Here is an 8,631-nt window from a genome sequence, read left to right as displayed (position 1 = left end):
CCCCCGTCTTTATGTTTATTTCTCTGGCTCTTCTGTGTCATTCTTCAATTTATTTTTTATTTTGGGCAGACTGTGCAGAGGTCCAAACCCTTCCCCTTGGTATTATAACGCCACCCTCTAACCAGCCAGTCATGTTTTGTGTCTTTATAAGGACCCCGTGATTACATTAGGCCCACTGGGATAACTGGGTTAATCTGTTCATCTCAAATTCTTAATCAAGGGCTGGCCAGTTTGCTCACTTGGTCAGAGCATGGTGGTGTCCACTCGGCTCGAGGGTTCGGATCCCCATACCGGCCAGCTGCCACAACAAACAAAAATCACATTTGCAAAAAACGTAGGGTAACAGATTTACAGGTACCAGGGATCAGGATGTCGATATTTGCGGTGGGCTATTTTTCCTACCGCAGATACAGAAGCCTCAGTTTCGTCCGTAGCTTTTGACGTCACCAAGAGGGGCTTGGAGTATGTAGATGAGTGCAGCGTCTTCCGGTCTTGTTCACACTGTACGTATATTTCTTAGGATTTTGCAAATATTCTATTTCCCAGAATGTTATTTTCTGGCTGTTACAATTTAGAAAAGTTCTTATGTTGTAAGCGATGGCTAGAGCTGATGTGAAGGGAGTGACCCTACGTGTAGAGGATTTAGAATCTGAGGGTGAGATGCCAGGCAATGTTAGCTGCTCATACTTTTCAGGGAGTGGAGAAACCATGATCGCGAAGGCGGTTTTCCAAGGGTGAGGTTCATCCATTGCACTCCGGGTATGCTGACCCCTGCGACTTCCCCAAGTGCGGGAAACTCGACTGCATGGTTTGTGACAGTTGGGGACTGCGTTCGCGCTTCTTTAAGTGTCCAACTATAGTAAAGGATACTAGAAGGTCAGTGCTTACTTTGTTTTTCCTTTGTGGTTCGGGGGGCTGGGAAGGTACTGATTAGGTTTTTTGAGTACGTTTCTGAGTCTTTCTTTAGTTTCTACCGAAATGATAAGATGACGAAGTGAGGTTTGTCTCTTAGGCTGTTTGTTCTTTTCTTTTCCAAAGTAATTTTGCTTTTTTGACACTTGAGATCTGATAGTTTTACTTTTTATTAAAGTAACATGCATGTGATTTAGAAAGCGTCATACAGGTGTAGAAGAGCTTAGCATGAAATGTAATTTTTTTGTGTCGGTATTTAGCTGACATTCCTTACCCGGAATACCTTCTCTTCTCCAATCCTTCTATTATGTAGGGAGCAATTTTTAGTTCCTCACTTGGTTCCCTTAGTCATGTACTTTTATTACTTGGTAACTCCTCACTTGGAAAGGTCAGGATATTAGCAAGGCTTTATCTGCACCCATAAAAAAATTAGTTAATGATATTGTAGATTATGTAGAGTGACAGAAGGGCAGGAAGAAACGTAAATGGTAGGAAGATGTGATTTATTTACCGCTTATAAATAGTATTGGTTTTTTAGGGCCGGCTGTGGCTCACTTGGGAGAGCGTGGTGCTGACAACACCAAGTCAAGGGTTAATATCTCCGTACCAGTCATCTTAAAACTAACCAACTAACTAACTAACTAACTAAATAAATAAATAAAAAATAGTATTGTTTTTAAATTTCATTTTCCAAGTGTTCTTGCTAGTATGAAGAAATACAGTTCCTTTTCATGTTTAGATCTTGTTTCCTGCAACTTTGCTACGTTTAGTTATGAATTTTAGTTATGAACTCTTTAGGAGTTTTTATTTTTTATGATAAATGCTTTAGAATTTTCTGTATAAACTGGCATATTACAATGTTTTAATTTAGGATCTTTAAGATGGAGAGCACCTCTTCTATGACAACCCCTTTGATAATTAGTAGAAAGACAAGATAAAAATAAGGATTTTATTACTTACAGGCCCTTGGGGTGTACAGCATGCCTCTGAAGGGCCAGGAGAACTGGGGGGACGGAGGAAGGAAGGGGTAACCCCTGGGCCAAAAATGCCTTTATCGGAATCCAAGACACTACCCAAGCAGGTTTCCTATGGGGAGTTCTTTTAGGTTTTTTTTTTTTTTGGTGGCTGGCTGGTTTGGGAATCCAAACCCTTATTCTTGGTGTTACAACACTGCATTCTAATCAGCTGAGCTAACTGGCCAGCCCCTGGGGGAAGTTCTAATTGGTGGGTTTTATTAAAGTAAGCAGTCATGACCATCAGGAGGTCACACTGTGACTGAGAGATGGTCACTGGGCCATTTCTGTGAAGTCCATGTGGGGTGTGTGTGGGTCAGTGGGGCCAGTCAAGTAGGTTATATCTACCTGTCCCATAGGGAAGTGGTCACCAAGAGGCCGTTGCATAAGACAGATGTCTGAATTGACCACATTGAAGAACTGGGAAGAGGTGTAGAACTAGAAACTGTCAAGGGTGACTACCTGCTACCTCTGGTATGAGGAAGTTAAGCATGTTCAAAATAAATGCCGAAGAACATAAAATTATAAGTTCACCGCCTACGTGTAAATAAAGATGTTTTACTTCTTTTCAAACTATGGCTTTTATTTCTTTTCCTTGCCTTTATTGCACTTGCTAGAACATCCAGTACAATGTTGAATAAAAGTGGTTAAAATAAACATGCTTGCTTTGTTCTTAATCTGGAGGAAAGGTATTCACTCTTTTACTATATTAGCTGTAGGGTTTTCATAGATGCTGTTTATCAAGCTAGTCTTACTTTGCTAAGATGATCATAACTGGGTGTTGAATTTTAACTACTTTTTCTGCATCTGTTTCTTCTTAGTCTGTTGATATGTTGAATTAGACGGGTTAGTTTTCTGGTGTTAAATCAGTGCATTCCTGGGATAAATACTGGATCAAGATGTATTACCTTTTTGTATATTTCTGGATGTGTGTGTGTGTGTGTGTGTGTGTGTGTGTGTGTGTGTGTGTGTGTGTGTGTGTGTGTGTGTTGCTGGCTGGCACAGGGATCGAATCCTGGTGGTATGTATGTTTGACTTTTTAAGAAACTGCCAAACTGTTCCAAAGTGGCTTTACTATTTTACATTCACACCAGTAATACAGGAGGTTCTCAGTTTCCCCACATCCTTGCTAGCATTTGTTATTGCCACCATTTCTGAATTGTAGCCATTCTTGTGGATGTATAATGATACATTGTGGTTTTAATTTGCATTTTTCTAAGTAGTTGATACTAGCATTTTTTCATGATGTCAGTAACAGTGTATTAAACCAAGTATGGTGCACTGCTAAGTGCATGGCTCTCTGCAGGTCATATGCCCATGAAGCCAGCCCTGACCTCCATTCCCTCAACCACATTTACACATTTCCATAGAGCTCTCTTCCCCTTTCTCTTGGTTAATCTCTGATAGCTTTGTTTTATCTCTTCTTCCAAACTATCTTTAGTACTATGTGCAGATTAATTTTTCTAGAAAGAACCTATAATTCCTTTGCATAAATACCTTCAAAAGAGTCTGTTGCTTCCCAACCAAAACCTAAACTTGGTAGTCTGGCTACCTTCACTTATCACACCCTAATGGGTCCTTCACTATCACACAAGTATGTTTATTTCTGAGCCAATTGTCTATGAACAGATACCCCTTCCTCCCAGCTTCAAGACCAGCATGTGCTCTCGACATTGACACATTCTTCGTGGCCTACAGTGCCCATCTGCATGAGCAAATACTACCCTCCTTTTATTTTATTCCTTAACATTTATTTTAATTCCACATAACTAGGCTTCTTGATAAATAAATAGCACACGTAAATATCCACTTAACCTTCCACCCAAATGCCAGTTATCCTTTCATTTTTTCCAGACCTTTTGCTCTCCTTTCATAAGCAGTATTATCCTGTCTTCCCACCCCTTAAGACTTGTCTCAAATGTCTTCCCTTCTCCTTTCATAAACAGTATTATACTGTGTCTTCCCACTCCTCAAGATTTGTCTCAAATGTCATTAGAGGCTGATCTAATTCCTTCTGAAGAAGTAATCTCTTGTTTCTTTAGAGCAGCCAGGATCGGGAACGAGGCATTATGTGAGAAGCTGTGCCATCCTTGGGCAGGGGCCTCCTGCTTCAAGGAACGATCACAGGCTAGTGGAGTGACTAGGAGTAGTGATTTGAGAAGAGGGGCAAGGAGGAAAAGTCAGGGGAATTTTTGCAGAGGATTTTTCACTTGAATTTACCTTATCTTTTTTATAGCCTCTGGGTTCTTTGGAAGGAGAGACTGAATCTTACACATCCTTTATAGCTCCAACAACAGGAATGTAGCAAACAATTGTTGAGTGAGTGAGTGAATGAATGAATGAATGAATGCAGTGGACCAGTCTGAGCCTTTTGAGGATTCATTCATCAAGTGGGATCAGGCCGAGTCCACAAATACCATGTGACATTGAAAGTTAACCTTTCTAACCAGCCAGCCAGGAAAAAAAAAAAAAAAAAACAAAGAAAAGCCTTTCTGTGCCTTTTTCCACATCTGTAAAGATGGAAACAATAGTAACTACCTCTTTACTCCCACTGTTTCACTTGACTGTCCTAAAAAACAAAACAAAGAGAAACAAAACCAATAGTAACTACCTCATAGACTGGTTAAGAAGATTAAATTAGTTTTTGTATGTAAAAGACTCTCAGCACAATGCCTGCCATATAGTAAGCACTATATAAGTGTTAGCTACCACTACCATCATTGTTGGTGTTTTTGTTGTTATTATTGTTACATGTGACTCACACTTGAAAGCTATGCATCACACTTTTTTTTTTTTGGCAACTGGCCAATGCTGGGATCTGAACGCATGACTTTGCTGTTAGGAGGCTGTGCTCTAACCAACTGAGCTAACTGGCTAGCCTCTCATGCATCATATTTCTATGCTTATGAAATGTCTATAGCATTCTATCAGTCTGCAAAACAAAAAGAAACAGCAAGAGTTATCACAAGAATAGGCTCCTCACAGGCTGTGTTCTTATTCCCAAGGAGAAAAGAAGGCTTGGCTGCCCACTGGCTTCCAGACAGTGGGCAGTACGAGATGTCATCCATAGAGGTGGATGACATGTAGATGAAGAATTCCAGTGCAAACAGGGAAAGAAAGTCTGCTTCTCCTACCCTTGTGTGTCTCAGGGAGTAGTTTGGGGAACTTTGAAACACCGCCAGTCTTTGTAAGAGTTTCAGAGTGTTTGGGTTAGTTTTATGCTACAATATGGAGCTTTTCGGTTAACATTTACATTAGGATTATACCTAAATAGTGCTATGCATACCGGACTGTGAAGGCTGCGGGGAAGTCCATGGGCTAAAGCAACTCATACTTACCCAGCAGGGGAGATACCATGATAATGAAGGAGGTTTGCCCGGGGTGAGGCTCACTCATTGTGTTCTGAATGTGCTGACCCTGCAATCAGGAAAACTTGACTGCATAATTGTGGTTTTGGGGGACAGTGTTCATGCTCTCCCCTGTCATTTTTGTTTTCTAAAGGAGAGCTCAACTGTTCTTTTGGTGGCTTTGAGATGTTAGAAGTCTATACTGGGCTTTCATTTGTATTTGAAAATACTTGTCTTTATTGTTGAAGCAGTAGGATTTTCATTTTAGGGTTGTTTTATAGTATAGTATAGTATAGTATAGTATAGTATAGTATAGTATAGTATAGTATATAGTATAGTATATAGTATAGTATAGTATAGTATAGTATAGTATAGTATAGTATATAGTATAGTATAGTATATAGTATATAGTATAGTATAGTATAGTATAGTATAGTATAGTATAGTATAGTATAGTATAGTATAGTCCTTAACAGGACACCCTGATCCCTAAGCTGATTTTCCATGCAAAAGCTAGATCCTGGTTCTCTGGAATCTCTGCTTCCTGTGGTTTTCTCAAGCGTGGGAAATTGTACCAACTGATTTCTGGGAATGGAGTGCTATCTGTATATGCTGTTTCTCCTGATTTTATCTGTCCTGAGAAAGGAGGTTTAAGGTTTCTCTGAGTAGTTTGTTGTTTTCTAGGTTAATTTGAAGTCTGGATTCTGGAGGGCATTGAAATAACTTACTTTTAAGATGGTGCTGTCTTTGTTTTAAAAATCAAATGTGCTACCATTTTAAAGGGGTTATGTTGCTGGGAGAAGTCAGTCCAGGAACAGGTATTTTGGGAAGTGGGTATAAATAGGGATGGGAGGGATATAGTAGGCAAGGTAGGGTGGTTACGGTGGAGTTTACATATTAAAATTAGAGATCATGCACATGTGGCCTTGAAGAAATCACAAAATTGCTTCCCAGTTTGAGTCTTGTTCGCTGACCCTTCCAAATGAGTCTGTGGTATAGAAGCTTGTATTTATGCTCTCTTTTGGTTCCAATTTGTTGAAAGTTTAGTCCAGAAGATGCTCTGCTATTCCCACCCCCAACAGTGCTTCGTTGCCAGTAACTCTGGAATTTGTTTGGAGTCTTCTCTTGGCTGTTTATATTGCAGATGTGGCAGGCAGGCCATTTAGTTAACCAGCAGCCCAGGATTAGGAGCATGCTGTTTTGAGTATTGTTCTTAGATCTCTAAGGAGATCTAAGGAGAGACAAAAAAGTGGGAGATGAAGATTTAGAAATGAGCTATGGAGAGAGCCTAGTTGAATAGTTGAATTAACTTCATAGTTGGTGCTGTAGATTGGATGCTCCCCAAAACTCAAGGAGACTTAATCCCCACTGTAATTGTTGAGAGTGGGATATCTTATTATGGTAATTGAAAGCAGGAGGGAGGGCTTGAAGAGGTGATTAGATTGTAGGACCAATATGAGTGGATGTGGTCAATGAATAAATGAGGGTATTCGTAAGCCCATTATTAAATGGTGGTCAGGGGTGTGGTTCTGAGGGCTTGAAAAGGAGAGCGCCTGAGGAGCTATCTCTCTCTGCCATTTCTGCCATGTGAGACCCCCGGGTCACTGTCGCCTCACTAAGGAAGACCCTCACCAGATGTTTTCCCTGGACCTTTTGGACTTCCCAGCCTCTGAAAATGTAAGCAATCAATTTCATTTTCTTACAAATTACCCAGTTCCATGTATTTTGCTATCAGCAACAGAAATGGACTAATATAGTTGGCATCAGGAAGGTGGATAAATTTTTTGAGGGAAGAGCTTCCATGTTGAGAAAAGCAACAGTTCAAGGTCTGGACTTTGAAGAATTTCTCCAGTTAGAAGACCAGAGGAGAAAGGACACCCTTGAAAGAAACCGGGGAAAGAGCAGAGATGAGCAGTGTAGGGGCCGGCCCATGGCTCACTTGGGAGAGTGTGGTGCTAATAACACCAAGGCCACGGGTTCGGATCCCTATATAGGGATGGCTGATTAGCTTACTTGGGAGAGCGTGGTGCTGACAACACCAAGTCAAGGGTTAAGATCACTTTACTGGTCATGTTTAAAAAAAAAAACAAGTTGCCTGAGAGACCTCAATAAAATCAGAGTGGAGCTGAGACAATTTCTGAACTTTGAAAAAGAGAATTGCGATTAAAAAAAAATAAGAGTAGGAGAGAAGACATTTCACAAAGGAGGGACAGCCTGAGGATGGATTCTTTGAAGAAAAGGAGCTGGCCTGGGTGTGGACCTTAACCAAATTGTGTTGCCTATTTCAAACTCTACCCCACTTTTAGATTTATTGCAGCTTTCTCAAAATTAGTATCTGTGACTTCCTAAGCATTTTCAACTCTTTGGGTGGAAAATAGGGAAAGGAGGTACAAAGCTGACAGTGCTTCAAATGACCCTGAAAATAGGCTTCAATAAAGGTTTAAAGGCGCAGAGCATGAGAAGGATGGGAAGGTGGACATAAGGAGGAAAAGGAAAGAGGGCTTATAACAGGTAAATAGATAACTCCAAGGCCACCGAGGAGAAACTTACCTTCTTCCAGGGTATTAGTCATGTGTTGGCAAACTTCACAGCACTCTGCTGTTGTGTTTATGTTGGGGATGTTTTTGTTCTTAGATCTGTATAGAGAAATGAGACTTTGCATACTTATATGAATGACTAACCTTTATTGAATGCTTTCTGTTAAGTGCCATCAAAAATGCTTATTCAAACTATCTGTGAGGTCAGTGTACTTTTTTCACATGTTATATCTGCAAAATTAGGATTAATTTTACAGTCTATGTTTTACTATTAATTGACAGGAGTTTTTTTATTTAATGGAACATGAAATAATGGTGTATCTTACAATGGGTGTCAGATTAGATGAAATATAAGTATTATGTTAAAGTTGATTATTCTAGATAATATGTAGACAGAAGGGAGGAGGACAGGAGCAGGGCAGAGAAGGAGGCAAAAGATGGGAGAGTTGGCTCCTGAACCGGATTACCCAGCACTGCAACTTAGTAGCAGTGTGACTTGGGGGAAGTCGCTTGACCTCTCTGGGCCTCTGAGTTTTCTCATCTATACATTTGATCTTAGCTAAAAGACTGAGAAGCGATTTTTTCTCATCTATAGATGATGATAATATCCGACTTCATTGAATTTAAGATGGTATATGTAAGACACAGCATAATTTTACATACCATTAAGAAAATACATTGCCAATTGAACAAGTGACAGTTATAAGATGAATCCTGGTTTCAGGCGTTAGAAAGTTAAAGAAAAAAATCAAGCCTATGAATTCATGAAATGTGATGATTCCTCATCTCTCAGGGTTGTTGGGAACGGCATAGCAGAGACTC

At 40.1% G+C, this 8,631-nt stretch overlaps 1 non-coding gene and 1 pseudogene across 1 annotated transcript; both read left to right on the top strand.

Moving 5' to 3' along the window:
* The first annotated feature begins 683 nt into the window (after positions 1–683).
* LOC134365349 (U1 spliceosomal RNA) lies at positions 684–846 on the top strand. The gene has a single exon (XR_010022052.1). It is a non-coding gene; the product is annotated as a U1 spliceosomal RNA (small nuclear RNA).
* A 4,409-nt stretch (positions 847–5,255) lies between these two features.
* LOC134365359 (U1 spliceosomal RNA) lies at positions 5,256–5,407 on the top strand (annotated as a pseudogene).
* The last annotated feature ends 3,224 nt before the right edge of the window (positions 5,408–8,631 follow it).

This window comes from Cynocephalus volans, chromosome 16 (assembly GCF_027409185.1).
Source record: "Cynocephalus volans isolate mCynVol1 chromosome 16, mCynVol1.pri, whole genome shotgun sequence".
Classification (NCBI taxonomy): domain Eukaryota; kingdom Metazoa; phylum Chordata; class Mammalia; order Dermoptera; family Cynocephalidae; genus Cynocephalus; species Cynocephalus volans.
Note: the sequence above shows the minus strand (reverse complement) of the source record. Positions and strands in the feature narration are given on the sequence as shown.